The sequence below is a fragment of the Prinia subflava genome, chromosome 1 (genome assembly GCF_021018805.1).
Source record: "Prinia subflava isolate CZ2003 ecotype Zambia chromosome 1, Cam_Psub_1.2, whole genome shotgun sequence".
Taxonomy (NCBI): domain Eukaryota; kingdom Metazoa; phylum Chordata; class Aves; order Passeriformes; family Cisticolidae; genus Prinia; species Prinia subflava.
The window spans coordinates 23,217,394-23,241,075 of record NC_086247.1 but is presented as its reverse complement, the minus strand read 5'-3'; the positions used below and the strand labels follow the sequence as shown (position 1 = coordinate 23,241,075).

Below are 23,682 nucleotides of genomic sequence, written 5' to 3'. Positions count from 1 at the left end.
AACGTATGAGGAGGGCTCACCAGATCAGCTTAGGTTGGTCTGTGTGGTGGTGGTGTTACCAGATATGTGTTTCTGTCCTTTCAGAACAGAGCTTTGCTGAAACCTCTGTAAGAAATCAGGTCAGTGTGATCGCCCTGAAGAGACTTTCATTGTTGCTGGTTGAAATTTCACCACAGACAGATCATAAGATTTTCATGACCTTGTGATTCCTTTTGTGAGTGGTGGTTGTGCAACAGATCCCCTGGTAAGATAAAGCAACATGAGGGTTTACACAAAGTAGGTAAGTATACAAGAGATATGGCTTGCCACCCTCCTTTAAAGAGATAACAACTACATTTTGGGCTCAGAAAAAAAAATAAAGAAAGAAAAAAGAAAAAAAAGAAAAAAAAAAAAAAAAAAAAAAAAAGGAAAAAAAAAATTCATTATCTTTTGAGATTGAGTGTGATGCCAGATCTACAGTTTTCAACTTTTAAGGCCTCTCTCTGTGGTATAAATTCAACTGGTTGAAAACAGCAATTACTGGCAAATTATTGACAAATTTCTTTGCTCCCCAGCACCTGGGTCTGGGTGCACGGTAAATGGATATATAGATGGTGACCACTTCTGTGGCGACAGTTTCATTCCATGCTCCCTTCTTGCTGCTGTTGAATGAGCCTGAGATGGCTCTGAGAGCTACCTTTGCATAGCTAACCTCCCAGGTTACTGGTAAAAGAGGAAAAAAAGGAAAGCAGAGCTCACTTCCCAGTGATATTGACCAGGAATTTTGAGTAAACCTTTCAGCATCTGTGTTGGAGGGTGTGGCTGGACATACCCCTTTCACCACCTCACATGTCATATTGCTGGAGAGATGTCATCTCTACTTTCTGGTGACTGCACTTTTAGCATTTCCCAGCCCTCTAGTGCCTGCAGACCCAGGCTGTTATTTTGTTCAGTGCAGACTGTCACAGAGGGAAATGTGCTCAAACAGAAGCATTACTTTTATTCTTGTGTTTTTGTCCCTCTCATTTAAAATGTGAAAATATCTACTTGCTTTTTTGTATGAAAACCACTCCTAACTATTTCCTGAATTAGAAGTCTGAAGAGACACAGAGCTTTGAAACATTTTCTTGGTGCGTGGGCAAAAACTACCAATAACTTTATTATGTATGGTATATGACCAATTCTTGCTGGTATGCAGATTGCGAACTCTTTTGGCTGCTCGCAGTCACAAATGCTTTGTCCATTTCTTCTTTCTTTTGCATCTAGTGTAAGATCTTTTGAGCATTTATATTCATTTAAAAATAAAACACAAAGCTCTTTTGCTGATCATGTGAAATTCTTCAAGAGCAGACACATGTATGCATGCATATATGTGCGTGCACACACACACAGACGCACACACACATAGCTTAGAAAAGAAATATTTTCTTTAATAGCATGGCTTGTATGGATAATAAAATGCCCACTAAATATAGTTAATATTATAAGTTCCCGTAATACATCTTACGTTTCAGATATTTAGAACCTGGCTATAAAAAGTGGCTTTTGATACCCTCAAGAGTATAATTTTTCTGTAAAAAAAGAAGAATATGTGTTGAACTGGCCACTGATTTTTCCTCCAACAGGAATCCTTTCCATAAATGTTGGGTACAATGATGTGTTTATTAGTTTTAATTCACTACTCTGGTTAATAGCTCTCTCTCTTTCTTTTGAGCACAGAGATGTGTTCTGGGATGTGTTACACATTCCTCCTCTTCAAAATTTCATCAGAAAACAACAGACTTGGCAATAAAATAGGGGAAAGAGGATGTTTGTTTGGAAATGATTTGGGGTTAGCCTCCTGTTCTAAAACCTTGTGATGGGAAGGTTGAGCCCTTTGTGAAGCATGCTGTTCTAAAACCTTGTGATGGGAAGGTTGAGCCCTTTGTGAAGCATGCCCTTCATAAATAGACTGAAGAGATATTTACATGCCTCAGAACTAAACAGGACGGCTAAGGCAGGGACAGTCTGACAGTGTGTGCTGTGATGGTGAGAGCTGCAGGCAGCTGGGAAGCAGGCACGGAGTGCCATGCCCAGAGCAGGGGTGTGGAGCCTGATGCACAGCTAAAATCTAAATCATCCAGGATGAAGAGATGAGCCAGAGTGACAGACAATTATGAAAAATTGATACTATCCAGCAAGGCCTGGGTGGCCTGTGGTTTAATAGCTCCCTAGCCAGCAGTGTGTCCGTAAAATTATCTGAAAAGCAATCAGGGGCTGCTTGTCATTGCTGGAATTACTTAATAGGCACCTTTAAGCTACCTTGGGGCAAGGCAATGAACTGTACTCATAGCTGCACATGAGATCCTTTCCTAGGTCTGGTCACAGGCACAGAAATGTTGTACTGCTCCTGCAGCTTTGTACCTCTTTTTTAAATAGACAGAAGAAGGCTGAGTGTAAATTTAGCTTCTTTCATTCTTCATGACTGATTAGATCTGAGATTTCTGGGGAACAAAAGGATCATTTCAAAGCACAAAATGGGGTAGTTTCTGGCCTCCGTATGCTTCTGGGCTTTTTCAAGGTGTTTTGCAGAATAAATTGATCTGGACCTATCTTGCAGTCTTCTTACTTGTATGGGCAAATTGGGAAAAGTTTTACTGGAATCACTCATCTGCTTTCAAGAAGGTTACTCTGGATTAAGGGGAATGCAGAAGTTCAGTGCTGCTCCAAGCTGGCAGCTTACTCTTGTGAAATTTTTTTGCTTAAGGCTGTTCAGCTCAGGATATCTGCCCATCCCCCTTTAGAGACACTTGGGGAAATATCCTAAAGAGTGTGCAAGAAATTTATGTTGTGCCCCTTTAAAGATACTTATTGCAGTTTATGTTCTTGGATTTTGAACTCTCATCTGATGCTAAATGAGTCAGCATGCAGGAATAGGATCATGAAACCATTGAGAAAATTTTTGGATCTGTCCAAGTGTCTGTGATAAATGTGAGAAGTCAGTTTAAAAAGAAGCTCACTGTTTATTCTGTAAGAGTTGAAAGACAGCTGTATCATCTATTTCTTAAGAGCTGGTGTCTCTAAAGGTGGTGGGATAGATTGTGAAAAAATTCTTGGTGTTTCCAGTGATGATGGGAGACCAGGAAAACTTCAGAAGGAAAGTTTAGGAAATGAGTTCTGATCACATGGATCTCAGCAGAAAGCTAAGCAGGCTAATTGTCTGAGCCAGAGTAATTTACAGAGTTATACAGGGGAAGATGAAAATTCAGGAGAGAGAGAATTATCAGGAAAAAGGCACATGTTTACAAGTTGATGAGGATACTACAAGAGAAGGTGTAGAAGATGGCCTTTGTTAGCACTTATGACTGAGTAGTGAGGATCTGGGTTTGCCAAGATAGACATGGATGGATTGGCTAGTTGGGTAGGGGAAGAACTAGAAGAAGTCTTAGTCATGAAACCACTGGGAGCAAAGCAGGACATGGTGGACTGGATCATGGAAGATAAGAGCAGAACAATCTTGAGAAGAGGAAATAAAGAACAGTTACCAACTCCACAGGTGAAGTCTGTCTGTTTGAACCCACAGTAGTGACAGAGCTCCTGCTGCTTTAGGGAGCATGTGTTCTCTCAAAAGAAGATTGAAGCACACAAATACATATTTATGCTCTCCCAACAACAACACCAACATAGTGCAGAGAATTTGGTCCATGTCTTCAGTGATACCTCTAGAAATGGTCTTCTGCCAATTAAGTCCACAGAAAATTCCACCTAAATGCTGCTGTAACTGGCATGGTAGAAGTGCTGAGACAGGTGGAGATGGGCTCTGTGCAATGAGAGGTAAGATTCGATATGTTACCTGTACCACAAGCAAATGTCTCAATTGTGTGCTATAGTTCCTGTTGTCTGCCTGCTGCTTTTGGGAATGTTACAAGGGCTTTCAGTGCAAAAAGGAACAAATATGTCCTGACTTGTAGCTGCATAATAAGGCCTCACAGAATCTTCCAGCCAGTATTCTGATGGTGTGTTTAGAAAGTCTTTCAAATATGACCTTTCAACTACTCATGCCATCCTCTAACTTTCACAAAAGTAATGGTGTCAACTGCATCACATGGCTGAAGCTAGACTGATTTTCAGCCATGTGATGCTATTTTATCACCTTCAGGACAAAGGTTAAATCCTTCCTTTCTTTTCTCCATTAGACACCAGTTTCTTTGGTCCTCTGACTTTGATAACTGCTGAAATTCCTGAGGACCACAGAGTTAAGAGATTTTATAATCCACTGTGCGCTTCTCTGATGAAGAACCCTGCTGGTGTGCTTCGTGTAACAGAAATACCTTCACACAATGAAGCAATCATTCTTCTCTGTCAGGGTCTGAATATCTTGATTCTCATCCTGCAGCAGGTTTGGCAGGCAACAAATCCCCCAGTTTGCACAGGGCAGTGGCCAGCATAATCTTTCTGCATTTTAAAACATTCTTTAATGTTAGTCTCTCTGCATTCAAATGGTAACTTTAGCTGACATAGGGTTTGTAGAATATTTGAATTGCAGCCTATTGAAACTCTACGACACTGAGTTTATGAATATATGTATTGCAGTATAAATGTGTTATTTTTCTTTATTTATTAGGGTATGAGCATGTTTTTAATACCTGTTCTGTGACTTATTTGAAGGCTATTATTTCCTTTTTCTTTATATGGGGGCATGTACATTATTAAAAGCTTGACTACAAAGTGGGTAGCATTGAGATAAAGGCTCATAATTTTTAAACCAACCCAATCAAGCCTGTAGACTGAATGGATAAAAGAAAATAAACATAATAACATATTGCATAATATATGATGGTGTAATTAAGTAAATGGACAAGTGGTGGATGCACAGCTGGACTGAAGTGAATTTACTGAAGGTGAGGATATTTCCTGTGTGTTTTTTCACTCTAGATTTCAGAACTGCCTGTGCAAAAGTTCAGTCTCTCTCTAAGTGAAAACCAATGTAAAATTAATCACAATTTTTAGCAGAAAAGGTATGAAGTAGGTTAGGTTTAAAATCTGAGTTTTAAATAGTCCCTTTTCTGCCAGTTCTGGAAAACAAACAAGAAAAACCAGGAACAAAACCCAACACTAACAGCAACTATCTGAAACTTGGACAGATACTATGTAAAAATCTAATGCTAAAAAAGGAATTATGGCAACCCAAGTTGCTGTTTCAGCATGCATTAGCCATGCTGGATGCCCACCCGGGCGTGAGGGGTGTGATGCCTTGCTGAGCAATGGTGTGTCCCCAGTGCTGGTGGTGATGCTGTGCTACTCTGCTGACACGGGTGGAGAGCGACTTGAGGGGACCTGTTGAGACCACCAGAGCCCAGAGTGGTCTCTGGGCACCAGGCTGGGGCTTGACAAGAGGAAAGGCAGCTGTGCTTCTCCCTGTGCCACCTGTCACCTTGTTTCACTACCCCTTAAGACCCCCAGTGGCACCCAGCCCATAGTCACTTGCAAAGGGGTTGGTCCTTCCTGGCCAAGCACTAGATAATTGGGTTAGAGTGATGGCTGGGCAGGGGTTGGGGCAGGGAGGGGAATGTGGGTGAGGGTGGACAGTGAGAATTGGCATCAGAGGGGACCTGGGGGCTGGATCTGTATCAGGATGTGGCTTAATGGTTTCTCCCAATTCACAGCTGCATAACTCCTGCTAGAGTCAGGTTTATAATATCTCAGGCATGTGATTCACATGAGTTTAAAGGCCACTGGATACAATTGCACATTTATTTTTACCTACTACTGAGGGAATTTCCATTCATTACGATTTGAGCTGGTTGCCCTTGCTCTGTATTATTTCACTGGTATTTTTCCTGACAATTCGTGTCTAAGAAACCCAAGACAGAGAGAGACTTAATGTTATGTGAAAGGATTTTCCTAGGGTAACTGTATTGAGTCTTTGCTCAAACTGAACGAATAACTTTGATCTGTCAACTGTGAAAAGTAAACTGGGTGCGACCTTCCGTCATCAGCTAATTGTCTCACTTAATGACATCTGTTAACTTTGTTCTGATATTAGATCATGGTCTTTCTTTGTACTGTCAAGATTTTTCATTCAAGGTCTAATTATTTCACTTTATGTGTATACAGATATCTTGGGAGTTAGTTGCACTTAGTATGAAGATCATTTTTTCTATTTTGAATCTCAAAAACTGATCACAGTGGTCAGATTGACGTGGCCTTTTAATAGATAAAATATGCCAGCTTAAAGCCCAGCACTGTATCTCAGCCTATCTCTTCTCCTCAGTTTCTTCTAGGCACTATATGCACTTTTATTCTTAAGTGAAGAGAAGGAAAAGAGAGAGCTGTTTCTGTCCCAGTAAAGTTGGATATTTCAATACTTGAAAATTTGATTGATTTGACTTGTTGCACACATCTGAACGGCTGCACAGGAAGGAAGAAGAAAATACTGGTTTTCAGTCTGTCCCTTTTCCTTCCAAAGTTTTTTTATTTACCTTTTAATAGTGACAAAGGCATGAGTAGATGACATTTTGGGGGATTAATGACCATTTGGGGTTAATGCCCTAAGGCCGTCTGTCCCTGAGCTCTTTCCAAACAGTGATTAATCTCCAGGGGAATGTGTGTGCCCTGATCGCTACTCCTGATAATGCTCATCCTTATAGTATAGATCAAAACATGTAGACTTATTGTAGTAATGGCCATGTTCTCACCTCCCAGGCTTTGTTCAGTTCAATCAGCCACAGCCTAAGCCCCTGGTATCTGCTCACATTCCGTTCAAGAGGTGTTTTGTCCCTTTGGTCCGATCCTGCAATGTGTGCAGTGTTGGTCACCAGTGTTTGTGAACACTGTCTTCTCCTCTAGTAACTCTAGGGAAATTTCCCCTTAGAACATTGGGGCACTCACTTCCCTTTCCTTCTACTGTGCAATAGCACTGAGGGTTGTGGGACCACTGAGAAATGCAAAGGCAAGGAGTGAAAACTGGCTTTTGGGGTGAGGGGACAGTGGTAGGTGGCCAGATTGATGGCAGGAGAAGCATTGCACAACCATATGCTCTTGTGCCTGTTTCCTGTTTCTGTCCCCAGCCAACTCTTCATTTGTTACTAAGCTGTACTCTCTTCTTTGCAGGCTCAGATGAAAGTAAAATGGTCAGTTAAGTGAATTGGACTATCTGTAGAAGAACAGTGCCTGTCAGTAAGCCAGCCCATACTGACCAGGTGAGTAGATCTGATATTTTTCAGGCGCTTTCCCAGGGGTAGCAAAAGATTACAAGTTGCAGAAATCCACATCAGCTCTTAAAGATAGGCCAGGTGCTGTCTCTGACCCTAAAGAACTAGGGGATTGTTTTCTTGGTTATATTTCTTTCTTGTCTGGTCTACTTTTCCATTTCTGAAGCAGTAGTCTTCACTGGGGTTCACCCTAATTTCAATTAGCATTTCATGCATTTGAAGCAGGAGCATCTAGTTCAATATCTGGTTATAAATAATACTCACAGATAAGGAAAAATGAGTGGAAGGTATCAAGACTGCTACATGTAAAGGCTTTAAATTCTGAGAATCTGAATTAAATGTTTCAGTACATTCCTGACTCTTTAAAAACATATTGCTTGCTGAGAAGTAATAGAAGAAAAATAAAACCTCAATGGCCATATTTTCTACTGCTGTCCCAAGTTTGAGTTAATGTAATATTTTTATGTGGTATCTAATCTCTCTGTGAGCAGCTCCCTGAGCTGTCCTCTGGGTTTTCAGCATGCATTCTTTCCCCTTTAGGAAAAGGATTGTGTCTTATAAGCTCTTATAAGTAAACGTTGCCAATGTTAGATCTTTATGGTCAGTTAAAAGTGTGTGAATGGGTGCAAGTATTTGATTTTAATTTCATAGGAATAGGAGGTTTTCTTTCAGTTTATAGCTATGGAAAAGGTTATCTTTTTAGTTTATTTTTGGTCTTGATAGGACTTTTAAATACAACAGTTACCAAATAAGTGATATTATGTTCCATTTTCACAGTGGTTTATTATATCTACTTAACAACTTTTCACAGCTTCCCAAGTGTCTATTTTTTTTATTCACTCTTCCAATGATTGTGATGGGCTGCCATAGAATTAACAAAGCCTATAATCACTGATCCCTTTTGCATATATTTCCAAATCTAGTTTGAAAAGCGTGGAGGCTATTCCTGTAGTTCTTAATGAACTTTAGACACTCTTGATGACAATAAAAGAAAATGCAAAGCCATTAGCAACTTGCCAGAGCAGTGGAGTAATAGCCAGTCAGGGCTATTGGGAGCTGTTGGGCTATTTGGAAACAAATTTTTATTTCACCAGCAGCAGAGTAAAACAAGCTGCACAGACCTACTCTACTTTTTTTCCCCCTTAAAGTCTTTCTCCTCTTTTTTCTCTCCTCTTTCATGCTGACCATATTTGCCAAAACAAAGCCTAGAAATCAAGCATGTGGAGATTTCATTCACACACATTAGAGTGGGAGACTTTCATTGTGGCATTAGTAGCTAAGCCTTCTCTCTTATCCCATTTTTAAGTACACCTTTGCTTGTTCAACTTATAGAAACATTCATTATTCGTGGAGAAAAAACATCCAGTATTAAGTAAGCATTCTAAATTGGCATGAGTACTGACTTTCCTAGGGGAATACATTTAAAAAGGAAGTGTAACTTCCAGTCTTATTTTGTTTTTAAGTATTTTGCCTGTTTAGTACATGTTTATTTTAACCATCTCATATATTGTGTAATAATCTATGACATGGTTCATTGATCTGCATTTCCCAGCTGAACATTCAAGTTCTGTTTTGTTCTATTCTATTCTTTATTTGAAAAAAACCCAAAACCAGAACACCCTGAACTTGATCTTGCCCAAACTGGGAAGACACAAACACTGAAATTTAGGGGTCTGTCAAGAACTTCTCCCCAGCAAGTTCAGTATCAGAGTGCCAGACAGACGTGTCTTTGATGCAAGCTACAGGAATTAATAAAGGAGAAAAACTCAACTGGAAAGATGGATTCCCTATCAGTGACTGAAAGCCACCTCAGGGCTGTCCTTTTCCCTCAAGTGTCCAGTTTAAAATTATGAGAACACCACTGAAAGTGATGTTGATGGGAACTGCCTGGTGAAAACAGGACTGTTGTCACTGCTAGATCAGGTCAGAGCATTGTCTAGATTAATTTTAAAAAACCTTTGGTTCCAGCACATTGTGGTATGTTATCATGCCACATCTCTCTCTTGCAGTGGATAAAATGTCACTGCATTTTTTAAAGTTCTTGTTCTAGTGAAGTTCTTGTTCTTGTTCTGTTGGCTTGTACATATCCAGGCTGGGGAGAGTCAAGCTGACACTAGCAGGCAGAAACAGCACACAGGCACAGTCTGTAAACACTGGAAAGCTGCCATGTCCACTCCCAGAATATTTGATATGAGGAGGCAGGAAAATAAGAGCAGTTATCCTGGACTGGGCCACAGGGCAAATACCCAGCGATGACTGCAGTGATGCTTTGGGGAGAGTGTAAAAAGAGAGTGACATATTGTGACTGGAGCAAGTTCAGATGTTTCCCTTTCTACAAGACAGGAAGAAAATCATCACCAGTATCGCAAACAGAACACTTAAGCCTGTCCTGTGCACTGCATGCATGCCTGCATGTGGCAAATGAAATCCCATGAAGAAAAGTTTCAGAAAAGAAAAAAGGCCAGGAGAGGAAAGCTATCATAACTCTCAATATTATTATCAGAAAAAAAAAAAATCCCACAATCCAACCCTCCAGTGCACTCACTTATCTTTGCAAAGCCTATACAATAAGTTATTCAACTCTAAGAGATATCCTCTGAGTGAAGTGACTCATCCTGGATCTTTCAGCTGTGCACACACAGGTAAGTAGCTACCCACAGGGTACCTTACTTACCTGGTGTATTCTGAGAGTTAATTTGCAGGAAAAGACAATATTTGCTACCCAGGGACAGAGACCCTGCCCTGGACATCTGCAATTTAAGGGGAAAAAAAATCTCAAACCTTAAAGCTCTGTTTTAGATACTGATGCCCAAAAACTAGGCAAGAAAACAGTACTCCATAATATAAGGCCTATAGAGCAGGTATTTGTTTATTCGACACCGGGAGTGAGGGGGATAGTTCCACCACAAACTCACCCATTCTTTGCACAGTACTAGCTTTTATACTTTTTTGCTTAATGTGCACATTATACTTTCCTAACCTTCATATTGCAACATAGTTTCTAATTACATTATTATGTAAGCCCTTGTAGCACACGCACGGTTTCTGTACGAGGTGGTCATCAGCCTCCCAGTGGTCGTTTTTGATGAAGGCTCAGAAGTCTTCCTCAGGCTTGGACTTTTCACCTCTGTTTTCTGCACATGCGCTGTAAGATTGTCTACTCAGATAGCCAGCGGTTAGCTTTTGCAGTTAACTCGTTTTGCTAAATTTTCTGATTTGTAAAAAGTGCTTCCTTCACATACCCTGTTATAAAGTAATTACTTCTTTCTGCATAGCTACAGCTCTTTGCTTAGGGCAAGCATTATCTTTTAACACTTTCCTGATGGCAAAGTGATTAAGACTTGATGCTGGGCAGGGGGAGTGGGACATGGCACAGTCTTGTCTCGACAGAAAGTGCTGGAAGAGGTGACAGCCATGGTTGTACGAAACTGCCTGGATATCCTGTGGGAAGTGATGACCATATGGACCTCAAAGATGGAGAAGAGGTTAGGAACTTCATGGTGGAGAGGGAGGAAACAGATCCTTGAAGAAGCTCTCTTTGCAGTAGGATGAGGTAATAATGAACCAACCTTCTGTGAGAAGACACTATGCAGAATAGCAATCATGAGCACCTTAGGGAAACTGAGAATCTTGATCTATTTTTGCTTCAGATTGTGGGGAAGGGTGGGCATGAGAGCTACAACATTGGTCATGTGACAAAAGGCAAACCTGGCCTGATAAGTATGATGAATGGAGTTCTTGCTGTTGAACAATATGCTTATGACCTGGTCAAAGAAAGATTTACTTCAATTCCAAGACATATCAAACATGCAAATGATGACTTTTGGGATGATGATGCTCATGTGAAATAAATGTCTTAAACTTGACTGAGTCTTCTCTTCCAGAAGCTCAGTGCATATGGACTATTCTCTACACTATCATTCCTGTTGAATCTTTACAGACCTTTGCTTTTCTGATGGATCCTTTGCTTCTTTTTCTCTTAGTCTCCCCATGCTGCTGTCTCTACTTCCTTCAAATTATTTCTCTTTGTTGTAACATTTTTCTAAAAACACCTTGGAAATTTTGTCTGAGCTATCTTTACTTTCTGGGTAGTTGGCCTGATTTACTGGGTTTATTCATTAAGACTTGCTCTTCTCCCCCATCTTACCCCCTTTCCCTTGGTGTAGTACTGCCTTTTACTGCTGTTTAATGTTATTGATTCCTTGTGTAACCTATGTAGATTGTTTTTGACCACATCTTTTTTTCTGTCTTCGGGCTTTTTTTCTGTTCTTTCTGTTGAATTCAGTGAGACCATGTGCTTCAAGTAAATAGAATAGGCCAAGTTCTTGTCTATATTTTCTGCCTCTGGTGCCTGGTCTCAAGACTCTCTTATCACTATGAATACTTAAGGTTACTGGTATCTGAACAGATGCCTTTATCTGCCTCATTTTAAAATTGAATGATTAGAACCTTTTAAATTTTTCACTAGTGTTAATCAATATTAGAGCAGAAAAAAAGTCAACAAATCCATTTTCTTTTAATGAGTTCACTTCATCAAAATACAACTCATAAAATGTCATTGCAAAAAGGCTGGTTCTCAAACTTTGGTTTTAAGGTATTAAATGCCACATCACTTTCAAAAAATGTATAGGATGGTTTGCAGTTCTTAACCACCCTTCACATTGCTGGATTTGAGAAGAGTGGTAGGTTTTTACCTTTTTGACTATGAAAGTGTAGAGTCTTCACAGAGATTATCTCAACTACAGGTATGAGCTCAGATGATTTTAGCATTCACATTTCCCTTTGATTTCAAAGTAATCTGAAACTGCCCAGGGCCTTAGAGGAGTGTGTTCTTGTGCTGTATTTCTGGTACATCCTGGTTGGTAGTTCATTTTTCTCACAGGGATAAGCTGGGCTGTAACTGTCCTCACCCCAGAGGCTGTCTGGGTGTGAGTCAAAGTCCCGGCTCACTTGCTCTTTCTGACTTTTCCTGCAGTGGATGATGGGTGTAATTTAGCAATTAGCAATAAGAATATGATCATGTGGAAATAGTATTATGAAGTAGAAAAGAGAGTTTCTAAAGAGTCGGTTCTACTGTGCCATAAGGTTGCTTTTCTCTGCCAAACACGTCTTCATTTGAATGGGGTAAAGCAGAGATATTTAAATAGTGGGCATGGTTTGAGACAGACTTGATGAAGGCCCTTGATTTCCATTGCAGTATCACAATGGTAACCTTGGCCTAATGCTTGGCTTGAGAAAGTGCCCCTTGAGAAGCAGCATATGGGCAAATACCTCTTGACTGGGTTTGCCTGAGTTGCAAGAGGACTGATATTCTGTCTAGTGGAGATCCAGCTGAGAGGTTACAGTTTCTTTTATGCTAAGCTGGTGTTGAAAAGTATCCATTATCTCCTGAAAAAGATTGGGGAGATTTGCTGTGCTTTGAGGAGGTGATGCAACCCTTGAGCAGGTGATCCTGATCCTTTCTTGCCACCTGACTGGTTCATAAACAAGGTGTTTTGTCTGCAGATGTCCATCAGGTAAAGACTTCCCTGCTGAGGGGGAATTGTCAACTAGCAGAGAAATCATGGAGGTGCCTCCAGCCTCACACAGGCAGGACACACAAAGGAGCCTGCCTGGCCTTCCCAGCCCTCCTAGGCTGCTGTGACTTTCCTCTGCAACTGTGATTTGAGATCTTGTGCACTGGAAGGCACCTCAAGAGTGCCAGGCATGTACATCCTGGTGAGACAAGGCGTGGTGATTAACACCCTGCAAAAGAAATGGCACAGAGGAGAGGAGGCTTAGTGATCCTCTGGGTACCATGGCAGCCGCTTGAAGTGGATGAATTATGGCTGGATCTTGGCATGATCTGCAGCTCCTGAGACTTCATACGGCCTGGAGCCTTATGCTGCTCCCACTAGGGGCTTGCATTCAAACAGCACATAAACACAAAGTCTCACCCCAAGAAATCCCTCTTTCTCCTTGGGGAGAAATCCCTCTTTCTCCTTTCTCCACCCCCTATCCCACCCTGCTGTGCAGCACACAGAGATCCCTGCAAGCACAGGCTGTGCATCAAGTTCAGCATTAAATGGTTTGGTTGAAGACACAATATTTACAGGCCCTCAGGAGACTCATTGTAAAAATCTGCAAATTAATTAATGTATAATAAGACAGCACAGTATCTTCAAGGATTTCTTGCGGCCTTTTCTTAGTGCTTGGGTTAATATTTCTCTTTGCAGCAGTCATCTCCATATATCTTCTGTAATGTGGTGGAATCAGTGCCTTGGAGATTTTTTTTTAATTCTAGTTGCCAGACAGCTATAGACCAATTAATCTAGAAGTATGCACATTTGGGGATAATATTCTCTAGTGACTCAGCAATGTAACAGATGGCAAAATATTTCATATTTATTTCCATTCCATTTCTATATTGGAAATGAACCCAGACATTTTATTTTTTTTGACAGTCAGACAACATCTGTTGAGAACACTGTCAGCTGAATTACAACCTCGCTGGCAGGTAGTTGGGTAGACAGCATGAATTACTTTCAGCTATTCTGTATGTGGTTAAATCTCTTTCTCTAGTACATTATTTTCATTATAACTGCTGGATTTATGGATGTTGACTAGCTTTACATTGTATCTCTGAGAGTTTAAGTTTAGTCATATAAAGATTTGGTGCATTAAGATGGTGAGCATTAACTTGTGATACCAATGGATTTATTTGTACTCATTCCTTAGCCAAGACCAATTAAAGGAAGAGAAATTTTGGAGGAACAGGCCAGGGGCTTGGAGGAGATGCACTTCACTGCCGTGGAAGGAGCTCAAGTGTGGGAGTGACTTGGAGGATTTAGTCCCAGGAGCTGTTGTGATCCAGACATATCACAGTCTGAGATATCCGAGCTGAGCTAAGGCTGCCAAGTGTTCTCTCTCCTGGTGCAAGCAGCATACTAGACTTCTGGCAGTTCCCAAGCAAAATTTTTCCTGGGGAAGCAGGTGTGGAAGTTGAGGCCTTCAATGATGAGAGGATGAGGAGCCTGAGCACTGGAGGAAGCCTGATCTGAGGAAAGAAATTTTTGTGCAAATTTTTGTACTCCCTGAGCAGCAGAATCTAGGCTTGTTGTCCTCTATTCCTGCCCTCCTGAGCACTATCCATACTGCCAGTCTACCTCTGCAACAGCACAGTCAATTCTGCCTGTGGTTATTCCCCCTCCACAGTACTCTAAGCTCTTATGTTTTTTGTGCTGTTGAGCAAGACACTGTGTGTGATGATCAGAGACACATCCATATTAATTTTCTAGAGAACATGTGGCTGTGGACTGGTCAGCTGCTGCCAAACAGATTGAACAACAGCTGAGTTCCTCTCCTGTTTCCATCAGACATTTCAGATTTCCAGCAAATATGTGTGAGTATCCTCTAAGATGTCTACTGTCTGCCAAATACAATTAGGGTAATCTGATGGACAGATAGGACAGACAGGGTAAGCACAGTCATGGAAAACTAGGTTAAGAATCACAGTAAACAAGTGAGTAATGAGGGAAATATTTGCAAAACATTAGTTTAATTCCTTGGGTTCTGTGCTATCTTTTAAATGACTTTATTCAGCTTCTTCTTTGGGATAGGAATTAGATGTTCTTCTCTGTTTATTTGGTACTTAACATAATTTGCTGTCATACATGTGAAGTCAGACCGGTTACATCCACTCAACCATATACATATAAGTGTGTATTTATACATATGTGTACAAAGGTATCCAACCCCAAGGGTGATCACTGCCATTAGTTATTAAAAACTTGAAGTTTTAAAAAAGTTTAAAATTTCTAAACAGGACTGCTGTGTCAAACTGGATAAAAGTAGAGTGTGCAAGTAGATAAATTGGAAAACACAGCTTTAAGTGACAGGTTTAAGTGAAGAAGTACACCAATGCCTGCCTATGGGTACTGGTCTGGGTGCCTGGCAAGTGACAGACTGTATGTGACAAGGGCATGACAAGTTGTTGAGCCTCAGGGGAGGCTTGATGAGTGCCCCAGTCTGTTCATGTACCATGGAACAAGCAGGAGATAGCCTGAGTACTGGTGGTATCTTTTGTGGAACAAAACTAAGGCATTTGCATTTGCCAGGAGCTGAGCCTGATAATAGAGATGACTTGTAGGTCAGAGGCTCTGGATGTCCTGCCTTGTGCTCTACCTGTGAGCTCTTGCCAAAGCTTGGAGGAACTTTATGTTCTGCATTGCTCACTTGTGTAAAAATTGAAATCCAAGCAACTATTCTTTCTGTAAGTTTCTCAGTAATACTGAAGTTTGCTGCACAGTCATTGTTCCTGCATAAAGGACCAAAGATCTCTGTATGTATTCAAGGCTTCCATCCTAAAATTATTCTTTTCATTTTTCAGTGGCTCCAGTGCTTTAAATTAGTCCATACATTTAAAGAAACCACAGAAATTACCAATTTTACTCAGAAAAACTGAATGTCTGTTTGGTCTCTCTCCTTGTCAAAAATGAGATTTCTGGTTGCTAAAGAGGAGTTTGTTGAATTCCAGGTGTAAACTGCAAATAAATACTTGCAATAAATACGTGCAATAAGGTACTGCCAACAAGTAGCCAACAAAACTATAGAGTTAAGGCTTCTTTAAATGTGCTAAAATATTGTCTTTAATTTATTTTGGCATCAGAGGATGGCTTGAGTTTTATTACTGTCTTAATGCATCACATTGCAGTCTGATGGCCACAGTCTGACCTTTAATGAATCTCTTTTGAACTTTGTGGATTAGCAAGGTGTTATTTGTGTGGAGAACATTTCAGAAACAAGTGGGATTTTTTTTGTCTTAGATATTACTCTAATTGAGCCATGGTTACAGTTCTTCACAGATACTTCTTTTTGCTGTTGTTTTATTAGATTATGAAGGTTTTAAGACAAAAATTGGCGGTCCTTTTAACCAGGAAGCATAGCAGTGTTTAAATTTTGCAAAACAAGGAAGCCCAATGAAGTTCAGAAGACTTCATGGCTACTTACCACCTGCTGACCTGTGGTTGGATCACTTGCTGATCTAAAATCACCTAAGGCAAAATTTTCCTCTAAAGTTAACCCATCTTTTAGGATGCAAAACCACATTACGCCTTTAATATATTCTCAATTTCTTATCCAAAACCTTTGGGATACAGTGAGAAAACCCAAAGGCAATAAAGGTGCAAAAATAACCCTCATGATGCCTTTGTAAACCCCATTTTGGTGGGTGTTAAGTCCCAGACTTGGTACAGGGACTATGAGGTGGCTGCTAGATGGACTCTTCCACATATACTGTGTCTACATGTGAATTGTTGTAATAGGAAAATTACATCTTCCATCTGTAATAAAAAGATAGAAAGTAAAATAATTTATTAGACAAAGCCAGTTAAAAAGGGCGTTCCACATCCTCTGGAAGGGAAAACTTTCAGTACTCAGGAGTATTTGGTAGCTGGAAAGAATGGGAATGCCATTAATGAGACAACCCTACAAGGCTGAAAGAGAAAAACGTGCATGAAAAAGCTGCAGAGCATGAAATCCAAATTCCATCAGTCATTTAGCCTGTTGAAATCAATGTCTTGTCTTCCACAGGAAATCAGTAGATCTGGAGGACTTAGCACTACCTAGATAGTGTCAACAAAAGTAGCGATGAAAAATAGTGTGGATCAAGGAGTGACACATATAGATCCTGTAGCTACGGCCTGGGTAGTTGCTGCAGCCAAGTATGTCCTTTTAATTGCCCTTCTCACATCCCTTAGATAAAAACAATACAGAGGAGTGATCTCAAGAGGAATATAGTTCTCTCTAAATGTGAAAGATATTGAACAAACATTCTTCTGCCCGTAGAGGCTGTAAAAGCTCTTCTTGCTGTAAAGTTTGTGTGCCATCTCCTGTTTCTGTACTTATATGAAGAAAGCAAAGGCTGACAGAAGTTTAAGAATCACATGGGAAAGAGCTTCTTTTGTCCGTGGATCTTTCAGACCATGGGAAGCCTTCTGGGCCAGGAAGAATGTGAAACGTTCCCTCAGTTGGGCTTGACCTTTGTTATGCCTTTCCCAGACCACTTGTTGACAGCAATTTTGTCATATCAGAACATGGCTGGAATACAGTGATTTTACCAGAATGTAACCAAAATAAAAACACAGTGACGATGATGTGTCTGTGCTCTGTCAATAGTTTTCCTATCTTTTTCTTTCTTATCTTTCCCATATTGCTATGGAGGATATAGTTCATTGTGTGAGGGAGGGTACTTCACACAAGTTGGGTGTGAGGCAATGCAAAGCAAAGGCTCCAAGTCTGTAGCAAAGAACAGCAGGCATCACTGATGTTGGAGTTCTCAGGTACAAAGTCAAAATGTAAACAGAAACTAACTTCACTTACATTCTTCCAAAAGCGCTTAAATAAAGTAGATTGTGTATAGTGTAAGTTAGTAATGTTGTGATTTGAAGGAGCAAAACCCCAGTAAGAAGAGTAGCTGAGCACAGGTGAGGTGGGAGCTGATGAAGCACTAAGGAAGTTAAAGAAGTTTCTCATCTTGTGGCTGTCAGCTTGGGGAGTGAGGTTATCAATGTGACATTTCTCATCTGTAGTTCAGGTTTGTTAATTTGTTACTCTGTTTTATTTGTTCTTACAACAAATTAATGCATTCTGTTCAGTGGGGCAGTGTGGATTCTTGCCTGTTACTGCCTGACCAGCTCAAATTGCCACTGACCTGCCTCAGACTCCTGTAAGGAATTATAGCAGTAAAAAGCAGATACAAAGCTCTGAATTTCCACACCTTCCTGCATGACAGTGAGGTGAAGTCAAGGTGTAAAAGAAAGATGCCCTCCATAGACTTCAGCTGACTTTGCAGTTAGTTTGGAGGAAGAAATAGGATATTTGCATAGCCTGACTGACAGTGTGGAAATAACCATGATTTTGCCAACATATATACCTGAGCCAGCTTGTCTGCATGTGAACTATCCTTCACAAATTGCTGAAATATTTTATTTGTTCAGAGAAAATATGTGTTTGAAGGACTGAACCAAAATGGCAACTTCAGGTGTGAGTCATGCAGTCAGCCAACTCCTCTCAAAAATTTAAGAGAGAAAGCTATAGTTCTGTCTTGCTTCATCTGGAAGAGTGGGGCAGGCATGTGAACAGGCAGTAGGTGATCCAGAGGATCCTCTGAAAGCTGTCTGATGCTGAATGTTCTCCCATGGGACTAGTAACAGCACTGTGCTCAACATGCACAACGTGGCTGGTGTGAGTCTGTGAGAGCCAAGGTCTGTGGGGGCCATGGTCTCTGAGGTGCCCCATTTACCTCCAGCGTGGTGATACCTCTGTAACACAGGCAGACAGAACTGAAGTGTGGGGACACAAATGTCTGAGCTAACAACCTATGCAAATTGAGCTCCTTGCATTAAAGCAAAGAAGCTTTAAATGGCACAGAATTCACATTGTTGTCTGCTTCAATTTTCAGACATACCTATAGAAGTGGTTTTAATACTTTACATATTGTACAATCACCATGTGTCCTCCAAAGTCCTGTTTCTGTGCCTGAGCTACTATTTCTGGGCTATTTGGAATTGTCTGGTGTGCGCATGTTTAAAAGTCAGTATGTGCACATTAGAGTGAGAAATACATGGGATATGGAGGTGTTTAGAATTTCCATTTCATTTCCACCTTAAATGTTCAGGTATTGTTTAATTATAATCATTTCACCTCAACTGTTGACCTAATGACAGAGAATCAGACTGCAGACAAACTTAAAAGTTTTTTCAAAGTTTTTTAATTTGCCCTTTTTTTTCCCTTTCACCATAGCTTGAGATATCCTTCTGCTAAAATGTGGTGTAGGATTCCCTTTATGACATTCTGGTGCATTGCTGTGAAAGGAATTATCATCTTGCAAATTCAATAACCTCCCTTCAGGATCAGTTAGCAAGAAATCTTAGGTCATAAAGGAACAAAACCTTGGTAAACTTTAATATCCTCAGTATGAAAGCAGGAAGGGCAAGAGGAGTTCTAAAAATTTCAGAGGCTTTGGTTTTAATCAGCTTTGAAAATTTTGACCTAATTTGAAACGTGAGTTTCAGATTATTATCCTACTTTTTGTAACACCGAAAGTTTGTTCATAAGGTGAAAATTCACTGTGTGCCAAGACTCAGCTTAGAGAATGTTTTTATGGCTATCTCATAAACTTTGAAAATATGGGTTTATAATGGAAATTCTGACTGACTTCTTATTCTAACAAGACCGGTGGATGCTGCTGTAATGTACTGTGTAATTTATAGGAGTCACCTGTTAAGCCATCTGGGACAGAAAGTTTCCCGACTTCTAAAATGTTGGTAACTGGATTAGCCTTATAAACTTCATTTTACAATGATACCAAATGCATCTATGCCAGCCCATCGTATTCTTGGGCTGTCATTTCATATTTATAAAAAAAAATAAAATTAAAAGAAACTTTCTAAATTACCCCAATATGAGTAGTAGTGGAGGTTGGAAGGGTGACACTGGTGCTTTGATTTATTGTTTATAGGTGTCATATGGAGTGAGTCCTGGGGTGAAATAAAAGTTTCTCTTGTTACTCCTCAGATAGAGAAAGTGTTGAGGTTTTTTAAAAGGGACTTGGGGCTTTTAAACATTGGCTACACTATATTAGTCCCTTGGGCCTTTCACAGACTGGAGGAGTGAACAGAAAGAGAGGTTAAGGGAGAAAGAAAGATGGTGAATAATGAGGGATCATTAATCAGGGATCATTAATAGGCATCAGCGAGAAAAGCTCTATCTGTGAGTTTTTGGGAATAACAATGGCTCGTGCAGTAGTAAACACTTGAATTTTCCTTGGAAGCCAATGATCAATGAGAAGCAACTTTATTTTGTCACCTTTTTTTTTCTTTCTCCAACTGTTTTTTCTTATCTACAATAATTTTAATGTGTTCTTTATTCAGTTTCATAGTACTCTGAGTAAAAGGTCTTTGTCGGCAGGACTTTCAACACAGCATTTGGGATTCTTCGTGTAATTTATCACAGAGAATTGGTGTTACTTTGTTAAAAGAAATATCCATTTTTGCAGATGACATGATGAAGCTTAAGCATTGAACTTCAGGTGATCATTACAGACATTTTGCATGAGAATTATAGCAATATTAGCCTTTCTCCCATATTGCAATTGTAGTACTTAACATTTTGCACTCCTGTTGAAGTGTCTATGAATGTAACTTGGCATTTTCACCCCAGATGCTGCAAGGTGTTGCTCAATAGTCTTAAACAGATGCTAATGTCCAGTGAACATCCAGCTAGCAGTAGTCTTCAGACAGCTTGACAGACAAACTCTGGCCTTGTAGGAGGGCCAGATGTTTCTGGGCTGCCTGTTGGAGACCGTGGAGCCGACTGCTATGGGAATAATGAACATCCCAAGCCTCAGTGCTTGCCACACCATATGTAAGAGGCATGTCGCCCAGCTTTGTCCTCCCTGAATACATGTAGGGCAGATGAAACATTTATGAAAAATAAATCTGAATGAGAGTTCCAGCAAGAGGAAAACCATGTAGTCCAAAGGCAGTTCTCCACCCTCAGGAAGCAGGTGAAGAACTGACTGAAACATCCAAAAGATAGCAATCCTATTGCTTAATGTGCTACTGGCAACTTCTCAAGAATTATTGTGATGGGGTAAAATGACATTATACATATATTCGCACAGGCTTATATTCTCTGATGCCTTTTCTTTATTTTAATTTTTTGGTTTTTATGTATCTTTCAGAACTCTAGATGCTATATCAAGGTACTTGAAGCTTTAGTTTGTCTGCTGCTTGGAAATATGTGAGGATTTGGGAGTCATGGTGGACACAGCTGAGGATCGTCTTTCAGTGCAATGCTATGAAAAAAGGAAGGTGGTGCATATCAAATCAGTATAAGGAGATGATCTCCCCTCCCTACTTATTATTTATGGGGCTAAAAAACTGCACTCTTGGAGTGGAATACAAGAGTGGAAAGATGGGCCAGTAACACCTGAAGATGTAAAAAGCATGACCTAAATGTTTCTCTGACTATTTACTAAGATCTTTCGTTCAGTGGAAATGCACAGCAGTTAAGAATTCTAACTTCAATAACAAAGGCAGAACAAACCCCTGGATACAATTTAGCACCAAACAGATACAGCAGAGAAATGAGACAAATATTTAAGCGATGCAGGAAAAATGACGGAGCAATCAAGGGAAAAACTGAGTTTTACATCTCCTGGAAACTTCATACCAAGACTTGTTGGAGAATACACATAAGCCAAAAAAATTCTGGGGCTCAGTAAAAAAGCAGGTGAATGGAATTATACCGTCAGTGTTGTACTTTTGGTCTTTAGGAGTAGACGTAGAAAGGGAGGTGATTTTAAAGGGAGCTAACAGCTTGCTGCAGTGAAGGTTTAAAAGAAGACAGAGCACAAACAGCAGTTGATGGTGATCATAATTTTTTTTCTATTTTTAGTTCGGTCTTTTCAGTGACTGCATTCGAGGATGGCAAGAGACCACGTACCATTACGTAACCATTTGAGTGAAAAGAATTTTCCTCAAAAGTACTTGAGACACTAAGCAGATGGCAGCAACTTAATCCAATCCAAAGAAGGAATAAGTGAAATCACTTAGTCAGTTGCATTCACTGGGGAAACTCTCTGATTCTCTGAGATCTAATGGAAAAAGAAAACAAAACATTACTGAAACTGCCACGTATATGTATTTTTATTACATTAGAGCAATCAGTTGTTCTTTGTTTTCTTAAATTGATGTTATTGAAAAAATTATGTGCTTTTTTATTACCTATTAAATCTTCCTTAAAGTTTCTTATCACAGTTCATAATAATTGAACTGATACTGACACAGAAATGCTGTAGTTTGTAGCTATGTGAGATCAGATGAATTGCAAACTCTGTCTACTTACTTTGCTGTTGTGTTTTCCATGGGAGTCAGCAGAAAACATGGCTGAGCACTTGCATCTGCCCACAAAGCCAGACTAGGAAATGAACTTCAGCAAAGCTTTCTCAACATAACATCATGGAAAACAGTTGGAAGGAGGAAAGCAGTGGGGCAGAGCTAATTCAGTCCATAACTATCTGAAACCAGGTGCTTCATGCTCTTTTGGCAAGGTTTAGACCTGCAGTAAGCCTATGATTATAGGTGACCACCTTTGAAGAACTATCTTTCCCTCTCCTTCCTTCTAAAGTATGACCTCTCACCTCCTGTCTCAGGAGATACATTTTTCATCTCTAGCCAAACAGGCTTCCACAATACCCCTAACAGTTTTAAATGCACCCAAAATGCCAAACTCTAAGCTACTAGGGACATTACAGACAAATGCATATTTGGTGAGCTGTATTACACACATCCTCATTGCTGTTCACAGTGACACATGCTTCTGCTGATGAGATATCTGGGTGCAAAGCAGAACATGAAGGAGAAATATGGTTACTGCTAATAATTTCTCTGTGAAACTAATTTCCCCTTTAAATTAATACTGTTTTAATTTTCACCACTCAGGTAATGGTAAGGCACATTTTTAAATTCAATCATCTTTCCAGGGCACAAGTAGTTACTGTCAATGCACAAGTATGGCAAGGCAGAGTGTCACAGCCAGGGCCCATCCTGCCACCTTAGCTAGGAGCAGGGCAGCTGGGGACAGCCCCAGGCACTGGGACAAGGAACATATGAGGAGGTCCCAGGAGAAGTTATTATGACACTCAGGGTCCTGGAATTTATTGCACATCCACAAAGGGTTCCTGTGCATGGATTCATGCCTGTGTGTAGAGGTGTTCTGGCCACATTCCACCTACCACTTCATCCTGATGTGCAGCTCCATCAGCTCCTCCTCTGCTCACCACCCACCCAGCTTCATCCCACCGATGGGTGTCCCTGCAGGGCACCAACCCATACCAGCCTGTTTTTGAAAAAATGGGTTGAAGCAAGATAGTCTTTGAAAGGAATCCCTGATTTGGAATCATTGTGAATTTGGAGTCATTTTCCAAACCTTTGTCCTCCGACTCCTGAATGTGTCAGTTTCCAAACCCTGCTGCCAGGTCTTCTTTCTTCTCTGTGTACCTGGTAACAAAATGAGATGAGAAATATTTTTTGTTGAAGAAATTGGAAAATGGTGGGTTTTTTCTCTTATTTGCAAGTGTTTATTAGACATTTCAGCATTTTCTGTGTCTCTTTTCCACTTTCTTTAACTAAAAAAAAAAAAATCCACAGGACAAGATGTAGAATTTCCTGTTAAGAAAATTGGAATAATATAATTGTTTTCAGGCCTCATTAATCACTACAGTTTCAGTGCATCTGGGGATCTGTGGTTTCATCCTCCCCAGCAGTCCACACTCTCTAACCCACTGTATCTTCTGTAGAGCACAGAGGTCAGACTGTGTCTTGGCAGTGTTATTCTGCACTCTACTATTACCAGAAATGTTGCTTGCTGATTTTCTGTTGACACTCTGAATTTGCCCTGTCAATTTTCTTTGCTTTGTAACAAGCATTTTAGCAAATTAAATGCTCATTGCAAGCAACTTATTTAT

At 40.2% G+C, this 23,682-nt stretch overlaps 1 long non-coding RNA gene across 5 annotated transcripts in view; it reads left to right on the top strand.

Annotated features, from left to right (window-relative positions):
- Window positions 1-23,682, top strand: part of LOC134547118 (uncharacterized) — a 202,162-nt gene that overhangs the window by 58,886 nt on the left and 119,594 nt on the right. For 2 of the 5 annotated variants that reach the window (XR_010079386.1, XR_010079388.1), the window contains exon 2: window positions 7,072-7,160. This is a non-coding gene — a long non-coding RNA (uncharacterized LOC134547118). Of the gene's footprint in view, window positions 1-7,071; window positions 7,161-14,449; window positions 14,554-20,895; window positions 21,968-23,682 lie in introns of those variants that run through there. The other 3 variants (XR_010079387.1, XR_010079382.1, XR_010079383.1) reach the window with 3 other exon arrangements.